At 44.7% G+C, this 10,466-nt stretch overlaps 1 protein-coding gene across 4 annotated transcripts in view; it reads left to right on the top strand.

The window, feature by feature from the left end:
* Positions 1 to 8,918: 8,918 nt before the first annotated feature.
* The window catches only part of AKAP11 (A-kinase anchoring protein 11), a 68,322-nt gene continuing 66,774 nt past the window's right edge, over positions 8,919 to 10,466 (top strand). For all 4 annotated transcript variants that reach the window (XR_010922625.1, XM_067563169.1, XM_067563167.1 and 1 more), the window contains exon 1: positions 8,919 to 9,724. The gene's annotated coding sequence lies outside the window, so the exon portion shown is untranslated. The remainder of the gene's footprint in view (positions 9,725 to 10,466) is intronic.

Here is a 10,466-nt window from a genome sequence, read left to right as displayed (position 1 = left end):
AATGCTGGCATTTCAGAATATAGGTTAAACACTCAAAAGCCGGGTCTCTGCTCTGACTGAATTTAGGAGTTTTGCTAGCCAGTTACCTTCACCAGTTCTGGCTCTTTGTGACGTCTGCACCCAGATATCACTTAGTAGCGCACAATGTCCTGAACAGCTAGAACAAGAACATTTTAAAATCAACAGAACAAGGGGCCCCCTTGGTCCTCATGCCTTGCATTCTGCAATGTCCCCTGCCTCCCTAAAATTAAGATGTAATTAGGGCATTGAGAACTAAGGAAGGGGGTAGCCAGGTTGCCTATGATCCCCCAGTGGGCTCAGAAACTCAAGGACACTGGGATCAAAAGGTACCAGCTTGATCGTATTGAGCTACTTGAAATCTGCAGCTCCTACAAGCAAGTTAGCTCTTAAGTGCGTAAGTGCATAAGCACATAAAAGTCTAGGACAAGCTTTTCCAAAATGGGTGCCAAATATAGGATCCTAATTCCATATTTAGGCACCTGAGTTTGAAGCCTGGTTGGCAAAGGTGCTGAGCACCCTGGAGTGCCCACTGACTTCTGTGTGACTATAAGTGTCCATATGTGCAGATCAGGGCAGAGAAATAAGGCTTTAAAAAGACAAAAGCAGCTGAAGAACTGGGAAAAGGGATACAACATACAAGCAAAGCGATCAGGGTGATGATAGGAACATGTCATTCATTTCATGGTTGTTTCCTCTTAAGCTATGCACAGGGAGTTCTGCTCCTCTCATTTTCCTTCCTTTATTTAACCCCCTTGACATGCCTCACAGCAATTTCCAACTTCATATCCGGTGTCCTTATATCCTTTCCCTTCAACATTAGATCAGGGTAGTGGTAAACAAATTGAAAAATTGTGTAGGGAAGATAAATCAGGTTCTCCATTTGCCCTTTCTCATAATGCAAGAACAAAGTGGTATTCAAAGAAATGTAAGGGGATCATATTTAAAATTGATAAATTGGCATTGCTTTATTCACAGCCCACACTTAGCATGTGAACCTCACTAACACAAGATATTTTTAAGATTAGTCACGAGGGGCCTGATCTAATGCCCATTTAAATCAATGGGATTTATTGGATTAGGCCCATATATGAAATAGTGAGAACATTTATAGTCACATTAGATAGGATATCTTTTTCAATGAAAAGAGAGATGCACTCATGCTTTGAGACATAAAATGATTGCTAAAATGTCAGTGATTATGAAATATGCAGTGGTGGTGTAGCCATATCAGTTCTAGGATATTAGAGAGACAAGGGGGTGAGGTAATATCTTTTATTGGACCGACTTCTGCTGGTGAGAGAGAAAGCTTTCGAGCTCCACTGAGCTTCTCCTCAGGTCTGTGTAGCTTGAATGCTTGTCTCTCTTACCAATAGAAGTTGGTCCAATAAAAGACATTACCTCACCCACCTTGTCTCTCTAGAGATGATGAAGAAATTTTCCCTATGTTCTGAGTATTCTGTAATTATTAGGTTTCTTGCACTTTTCTCTGTAGCAGCTGTAATTGGCCACTGTCTGGGACAAGTTACAGGAATATATAGATGAGTCCAGTATGGCAACTCCTATTTCCTGTGACGAGGTGAAGGAAGGGAAAAGAAACGGATCGAATGAGACTGTTTTGCAATAATTTTTTGGGACTCCTCCATATTATAAAGTCAGCCTTGCACTATGCAACAGTAAAGTGGTAAACTGTATTCCAGTGGAGAGGACTTCATGTCTGCTCTGCATAACCTCTTACTTATCAAGGAGCTATTTCAAAAGAGATCTTTTATGTAAATCTGATTGAGTATTTTGTTATTACTAAAGAAATGGTCCGTACATACTTGGATAAAAATTCTCTATTACCAGGCCTCAATGAGTTTTTTCAGCAAAGTCCTGTCAGTAGGATTTATAATCTCCCACTCTTCTTGAACTTTCCATAGTCCAAGGATGTTTGATGAAATAAGATGGGTATGATCATTTCTGTGTCATTTCAAATTAAAGTATTGGAGTTTTTGCCTGATGGATGCAGTCCAAAGAACAGCACAATCTCCCTCGTGTCTTATTTTAATAAGTACTAATTATATAGTACATATAAAGTTTCTCTCCTTAATGAACCAAAACACATCTTAGAAATAGCAGTATAGCAGTGCATGGGGACTGCTGTGCAGTACTGGATATTTGGAGGGATTATTTTTTGTACCTCCACCCCCAGTATCAGCAGCAAGGCTGTGAAGACAGCAGCAAGTGGACCATCATCAAATGGTGGTCAAGAGGTCAACTACAAGCAGACACTGAATTTTCAATTACATGTTTTCTACTTGGCATTGCTTTGGGAATTCCATTTTATGGTGCCATGTGCACCACGTTCTGGGTGGGAAATTGGTCGTGGGGTGGGAAATTGGAGTTACTCCATTGGACAATCTAGGGGGTTCTTAAGACAGTGGATAGCCTGAGCAAGCTGCTGTCGTTCTTGGTAGCAGCGTACAGCTGAACATGAGAGGAAGATAATCGGATCAGGAAAGAAGATAGGTGAGGAAGAGAGCTTACCCGTTCTTGTCATTCCAGTTCCTGCTTTCCTGATCCCGGTGGGTTTCCTGGTTCCTGATCCAGACTTATTCTTGATCCATTCCTGTGTGATGGTGACATACTGATTTTCGTTTGTTTTATTGTACCCATGGGTTTTGTTTACAAGGCATTGGGCCCTGGCTTTAAGCCTCTTGGTTAACCTTTGAGCTATTCTATTTTACCTTTATTCTTGTCAATAAACTGTTACCAGTTTACACATTCACATATTGTTGTGGCAGTGACTAACATAATTTTCCTACTGGTGATTAGATATGGGATAGGCGATGGACCTAAGGGAAAGAGGGGTCCCTGATAAAGATTACCTTCCCTTAAAGCACTCATTTTACAGACCTTTCTGTTGTAACACAAGGTGTTGGAGTTTAAATTTGGAGTTCAAGAAGGATTCCGGGACAAAATAGATTCTAGAGAAGCTGGAAATTATAGTTTTGGTAAATGTCATGGTTTAAACTGAAACACAGTAAAATTTCATGGTCAGGAAAATGGCAAACTGACCAGCTGAATCTCCAGTTACTATCTGTGAGAACTTTAATTACCAGGGCTGAGATTCTGTAGTGCAGCCTATGATGACTTGTGCGCTTTTGATCCTGAGGTGCTCTGCACGCTGGAGAGACCTCTAGTGTAACGTAGCCTAGGCTAGGGGTCTGTCTAAATTGCATCAGCCTCTTTATTCTATAGTCTACAGCCATATAAACTATAGTTCTGTCTCAGTGCTGGGGACTGGACTAGATGACCTATCGAGGTTCCGTTCAGTCCTATATTTCTATGATTATATAGCATTTTTCAGAATCTCCACAGTGCGTGAACCGCAGCGCTTCCTCATATGTGTTTCTCCCACCCACAGCTCCATCCCAGCACAATCCCTACACGAGGGCTTGCAAGGGAATCCTTGGGAGACAGCTTTATGGCCATCTTCCACAGTGCCTGCACTGGGAAAATTCTCCCTTGACCAGTTGTGGGGCTTTCAGTTTGTTTTCACACTACACCATTGTGGCACTTTGTGCCTCAAAGCAGCATCCTGAAACTCCATTTTCACCACTGTCATATAATTACGATGTGTTTTGTAAAAAATATGCCTTGTAAGGTATCATTTGAAAAGTCTTGATCAGCTAAACATTAATATACTGTTGGATTGTATGTGCTATCATTGTATGTGAAGTTATAAAGTACTGCTGTATATGTTACTAAAATATGTTGTGAAGTGGGAAACACCCATAGCCAGCCTCTTAGGTATAACAATGAAGTAGCCAGCCATTGTTAATGACTCACCAACACACATCAAGGAAAGAATCCACTATCCCAGGGACTATTTACAAGGAAGACTTCACAGAGAGAGCATGTAGGCAATGGACACTGCTTGTCCAAATGGGGGCAGACCCCCATTGTTATAATATAGATCTTTCTAGGAAGCAGGAAGAAGCTATAAAAGAGGGGAAGTGACATCATCATGTGGTATCACTCCCCCCACAACTCAGCACCTGGAAACATGGCTGGAGAAAAGACTCTTGATGTGGGGAGGGGGTCCTGGGGAGGCGGTCCTGTGTATTAAAAATCTGTAACCTGCTTGTATCATCTGTCAGGGTGAAACATTGCTTGATTTAAATCCTGTTTAGTTTGTAGAACTTAGACTGCAAATTTACTTTTGTTTCTTAAGTAACCAACTCTGATCTTTTATGCCTACCACTTATAATCACTTGAAATCTATCTTTCTGTATTTAATGACTTTGTTTTATATTTTCCCTAAACAGTGTGTTTTGATTGAAGTGATTGGGAAATCTGCTCAGATTACAAAAGCTGGTGCATGTCCACTTTCCTTTAAAGAAGTGGTGAACTGTATAATGAACTTACACTGTCCAGGCTACTGACCAGTGCAAGATGATACAGTTCTGGGGTGGAAGACTGAAGAGCTGGGGGAAATTTGCTGGTGTCTCTCTATTGTTGGTTCATGAGTGGCTGGGAAAAGCATTCATGTAACTCAGTTGGGTGTGTCCCTGCCTGTAGATGTCTGTGTAAGTGTAGCTTGTTAACAGCATCAGTGTCAGGCAACCCAGGTAAACATTCATGTGATCTAGCTGGGTGTGGTGCTCCACATACTGTTATGTGATAACAGCATCTGGAAGAGTTTGCTGTTTGTCACTAGCAAGACACTGTGAGAGACAGCCCAAGCTGGATAGTTGAGGGGGCACAGTGGTCCCACAGTTCCAGGTTGTACCCTTGGGGATCCCATCACAACCACCCCTTGTACACTACCCAAAGGAGCTGAAACAGGGATGAGGATCTCATCCCAGAATTTCAAAGATATTTCTGATCTTGGTGCCTCCGGTATCTTTGAGGGAAATCAAGGAAGATTTTGTGAAGATCCCTGAGTAAGTGATCCCACTGTTGTTGAAAAAGGTGTTCCCAAACATTATTGTAGTGTGTTGGAATCCGGTAGTATCCCTTTAAATAGTTTGTGAGCCTTCTACTGTGTACAGTGTTGTCTGTATCAAAACCTTCCAGATCAGCAGTGTGTATATGTAGCTAGGCTTTGCATACTCTGTAAAAAGCAGAACATACAACAATTGTCAACAAGGGGATATCTTAATCCAGGAATACAGTGAAATAGTGATTGCCAGTCCTAGGAAACTCAAAAGGAAACTGCACCCTGCAGCCACTGGAACTGAGTTAAGTGCTTATTTAGAAAGAAAAGGGTTTAAAATATCTTGATAGCTTAGTAGAGGAATGGCCTATCTGTGTCAAGGGTATGTTCCAGTACATAATAAGTAACAATTCAATTGATGCAAAAAGGGTGGTGGTTTTATGGAGCATAATGGGCTAAACTTAAACTATGCAGCATCTTATAAATGCTCATACTAAATTCACAGACAAAGTATTTGCTGAAATATGGAAATTCTACAAAATCACCTATCCTCAAAGTTACTGGCGACTTCAAATATACTGAATCAAAGAGCAAATGAATATGTGGGTAAATTAGAAAATTAACAGCATTTGGTGCCAGAGCCCATTTGGAGTTTAAATTACACATTAATTTAAAGGCCTGGTAGGGGTGCTATGTAAATGAAGCAATCAAAAAACAGTTATTGACTGAGGCTGATATGACCCTAAAATGTGCACTAGAAATTGTCTTAATCGAGACAGCTAGTAAAGATGCAAGGGGCTGCCACAAAGCAGCAGTAGGTATAAGTAAATAGCCCTTGCCTGATATCTAAAGAGAAAGATATACAACAATTCTGAAATCTGAAACTATTTCCAATGTGGGTTTTAAGTCCTGTTACTCTACCTCAGAATTCTGTCCAAATGGATTTACAAATTCTTTAGCAGTAGTTAGTGAGGTAGCTGACACTAGGGCAGCGTAATACCCAGTAGATTGTGGTCTGATCAGCCAGTCTTATTTATATTAGGTTAGATATAAGTTTTGTTTGTCTTTTGTCTCTGAACCCCTGTATTTAAAATGGAGAAATGCATTGAATGGAAAAGCCAATTCATTATTCACTTTCTTTCAGGTTGCTCTAGTGCATCTAGGAATGGAAGATTCTAAACTATAAATAAAATTACCAACTTCTGAATTTTCAGTCATTTGCAATGGATACGTTTGTCTTTTTTCCCCATGCATACATGAAAAATAAAACTAGATTTGTCCTATAGGACATTGTTTTGGGGGCTCAGAAGCTGATGCTGTGAGATATGCTTTTTATAATCAACATAGAGAATAAGAAACATTAAATAACTAACCAATTTTCTTGTGTAATCACAAAGGCAACATTTAGATCAAACTGTTAGCTATCAAGAATTCAGTACACTCAATTTCCATTTCTAACATGATGTATAAAAACAATTTTCTGGGCAAACAATGGTGTAGTAGTACAAGTTGTTTTCCCCGTAGTCATAAATCCTGAATTTCAAAGATTTGGCAAAGTGCCATAAGAACTTATTATGTCTTAATAGTCTATAGAGAGTTGTAGAACAAAGGGAAAAGATGTCAGAGTTTATTTTTAAAGCTTCTCTTCACATATTTAGTTCCTGTTTTGTTCTGGAATGTTTTTACTTTGAGTAAGTTTTGACATACAGAAAAAGCCACTCTGCTAGAGTTATCAATTGTCCTGAACACTGACAGGTATTTTAAGCCAAAGAGGTTGAAATAATAAGACACCTTTCTTCATAAGCTTGTTAACAGAGTTTTTGAAACTTATTACAGTAGGGATGACAAGTTTACAAAATATGAGGTTCTCTGGGAGCATTTCCTTAATGGATACTGTCAGGTCAAATTTGTCTTCAAGTGTAACTCTATTTGATGTCTCCCTTCGTACTCGAGTGGTGGAGCTTTTTTGTCCCACCTAACTGGCTCTGTGATCTCTTTAAGACCAATGGGCTTCTGGTTCTTTTTGCTCCAAACCCCAGAATATGTACTGATTCTGACTTGCCAGATTTCCTGGACTATACATGTTAAGATGCAAATGGTAATAGTAGGGTAAATATATGAATGTGTAGCCTCTGTGATCTCTAGTGTGGTAATTATAATGCATCTGAGAAATACCAAATGATGAAGGACAAAACAGCAGTAAGAAGAAACACTTTTTATTAAGGGAAAGGATAGGGTGAAATTAAAAAAAGTGGTATGGGTGGAAATCAGGGATGAAAGGGCAAAGGATGGAAATCTCGCACTGGCAAGTAAAGTAAAAGAATAACTTAACCCAAAAACAGCAATCTGTCCCTCAAATAGCCGTAATCTCACAAGTACAAAAACAATGTGGGTGCAACTCTGAGTCTCCCCACAAGGCTCAGTTTATGGGTGGGATATCTCTTACTGTGAAATGGGCAGGTCACTCTTAAGAGTCTCCTAGTACAGGGGAAACCGCATGGCTGGAAATTGGTTCTTTCCTGGCTAGTTAGATTGGCTCTGCATTTTCTCAACCACTGCTTGTTCAGGCTCAGTGTGCATGTTTGGGTGGCCCCAACCATATGCAGGCTGTCTTGGGTCAATAGTTTGTCAGGTCCCTGGTTCTGTAGTTCCTCCTCCTCCCCTTAGGTCAGGAACCTGGGATAAGCAAACCTTTGGGGATCCTGGGAGTCCTCCTTCATTCTGGAGTTTCTCAGAGGATCCCTGCTCAAAGTTGTTAAGCAACTGTTCTACTTCATGTCATTTCTTCCTACTGCTGCTTGTGTTGTGTCTATGGGAGCTCATGCTTATAGGCTGCTAAAATGATAGGGAAGCCAATATAAACTTTTTATTAAATCAATAGATGTTTCCTTAAAATGAAAAACAAATCCACCTAGAACACCATATTTTGAATACACATTTAAAAAAAGAGCAAGAGCCCCTGCCATATTTGCAGTCAAATACCATATCATTTTAACAGTGCATGAGAACCTGAAAGTGATAGACTAAACCATGATAAGGTGAATATGTCATCAGTCTTGGAGTACAGGTGGAAAACTCTCTTGCAGCACTGAATTTAACAAATGCTTTGGGAAGAATGAAAACACAGGGGCTAAATTTGAGAGAATGGGTTGAGACTGTGCTGCCATTGCCTCAGTTTGAGTGTCGCTTGAGAGTAGACTTCCCATGAACGAGATCTTTTGCTTTCTAGTCTCCCTGGAGCGTGGGCCTGATTCAACTTTCAGTAATGTCAATAGGACTTGTTCTGTTGAGTTTAGGAGGAACTGGGGCAGGCCCTATCTGAATAATCTGGAAAAGAGATTGGGCTTTGTAACTTGATTTGTGCTTACTGTATCTGAAGACATATATCGCGGGGGGGGGGATATCTGACTGCAGACCTCTGAAATCAAAAGCACCATGGGAGGCCTGGCTAGAGCTGAAGGAACTGTGAAGTGTTTGTGTGGGAGTCAGTTGGACTCAGCTCCAATGTGCACACAAGTTCCTTCTTCTGAATGCTCTGTTGTTTGTGAAGCTTTTGAGCATTTCTATATTCTCTGTGTACGCCTATGCGTTTATTAGCAGACTTGTGATTCGCTGGCTTTGGTTTTTTGCCAGCACATGGCTGTTTTTGCAGCCTTCCAAATTAGTTTGAGGGCCAGGGCCTCCACGTGGGGGGGGGAAGGTACACTTTACTGGGGCCCTGGAAGATGTGGCCCAGGCTGCAAGCCCCATTACCATGAGGAAAAAAATCTTTCATGACTCATGAGAGTCTATGTATGGAACGAGGGACTGTGGTAGGTGTGTAGGAGGGGGCTCGGGTTACAAGTTTATACTGGGCCCGAAAATATTTTGCTTGGACCCTGTTGAAGGCGAGCAGGATCCCGTGACACACAAACTTCCAGGGGCCTGTGAAAAATGGGGTTGACACAACTGAACAGCCCCCAGGACGGGTGGTCATTACAGTACAGGGGGAGCCTAATCTTGGCAGGGACATTCCTTGCCCCTGGTGCCACATTCACCAGCCCTTGGCAGCTCCTGCGTGCGGGCCCGGTGAGTGCCTGCCTGGCTCCAAGGCAAGGAGACTGGGCTAGAACTGGCAGAAAAGGTCACGCCGGATCCCCGCTAAAGCGGCCACCAGGCCGAGCAGCCCCCTGAGGGTAAGGGCAGGACAACCCCCCAGCAGCAGCGTGCTCCTTTTCCACCCAGCCCCCAGCTGCATGGGGTGGGGGTGCCCGGCCAACCCCCAGCTCAGACCCACACGTGTCGGGGGGGGGTTGCTTCCCTTTCTACAACGCCCCTAGCTTCGTGCTTGGGCAGGGCCAGCTTCAGGGCGCGTGCCCAACACAAGCGCAGCGCCCCTCGCGCGGCCTGTCAGCCTGCGTTGGTCTCCCGGGACGCTGGGAGAGGGGCGCGAGCCTCCAATCCCCGCTCTCCCTTCCCGCAACGTTTTCTCGCTCCCGGGGGGGCCTCCAGCCCCGTACCCAATAGGAAGCGGCAGGGCGACGAGGGCCACTGTCACATGACCTTGTTGCCCTGCGCGCGAGATTGCGGCCCGGTGGCGAGGGCGCGCGCCATCTAGTCGCTCGCGAGGGTCGGTTGGAAAAAAAATCTCGCGAGAGCGGTGTGGAGGGGCTGCTGCCGACTGTCGCGGTGGGAGGAGAGAGCGCTTGACGTTGCGGCGGTCTCGCGTCGAGCCCGAGCTCGAGCCCGGCCGTCTGCTGAGGGGTGTGACATGGCCGCGGGCGCCTGATGCTGCGGAGCCAGGTACGGGCGCGGCCCCTCCCCTGCGCCCCGAGAGCCCGCCCGAGGTGCCTCACTCCGGCCCCGCTGCCCGTGCCAGACCCGGCGTTTATGGACGGTCCGGGCTGGGGCAGCGCCTCCCCCTCGGTCTTTCCCCGGTGGCCGCTTGTGCGGGGAGGGAGCCGGGGGCGCTTCTTCTCTCTATCGCCGCAAGGGCAGCGTCGTCCCCGCCTCCGTCTCGCGGAGCGCTCGTCACAACCCCCCTGCTGGGAGCTGACCCGGGCAGCGGCCCAGATGCTCGCTCCGGGTGGCCTCGCTCCCAGGAGCTTTCCAGCCTAGCAGGGGGTGGCGAGCTAGTTTGGGGGACCCCGGTAGCGTGCTTTGGAGGCCCGCCAGCGAGCCCCATGGGCAGGGCCTTGGTGAGGGGCAAGGAACCATTCCAGCTGCTGGCAAATGCGAGGATGCTGGGACGGGAGTCTGAGCAGAGACTGCTGCCCCGCTCCCCCCGCCTGTTATAAATAATCTTTATATCCGCTTCTGGTTAGTGGAGGCTGAGAAAATGTGAGCTCTCTTCCTACCTGCGTAATTTGGCTGCTGTAGAGCTGAAGGGTTTTGGTCCCCCGCCCCCCCCCTCCCACCCCCTTCTTTCCCTTCTCCCAGGTCTGGGGCCTCTTGGCTCCTGTGGGGGGCAAAGATCTTCCAATTCTTACTCTCCCAGACTTTTTTCCTGGATTGATCCCCCTCAGTGTCTGCCCCACAGCTGCTT

This window comes from Emydura macquarii, unplaced genomic scaffold (assembly GCF_026122565.2).
Source record: "Emydura macquarii macquarii isolate MOO-44397 ecotype Brisbane River unplaced genomic scaffold, CSIRO-AGI_Emac_v2 contig_2473, whole genome shotgun sequence".
Lineage (NCBI taxonomy): Eukaryota > Metazoa > Chordata > Testudines > Chelidae > Emydura > Emydura macquarii.
The sequence above is the reverse complement of the archived record's forward strand: the minus strand, read 5'-3'. Positions and strand labels throughout refer to the sequence as shown.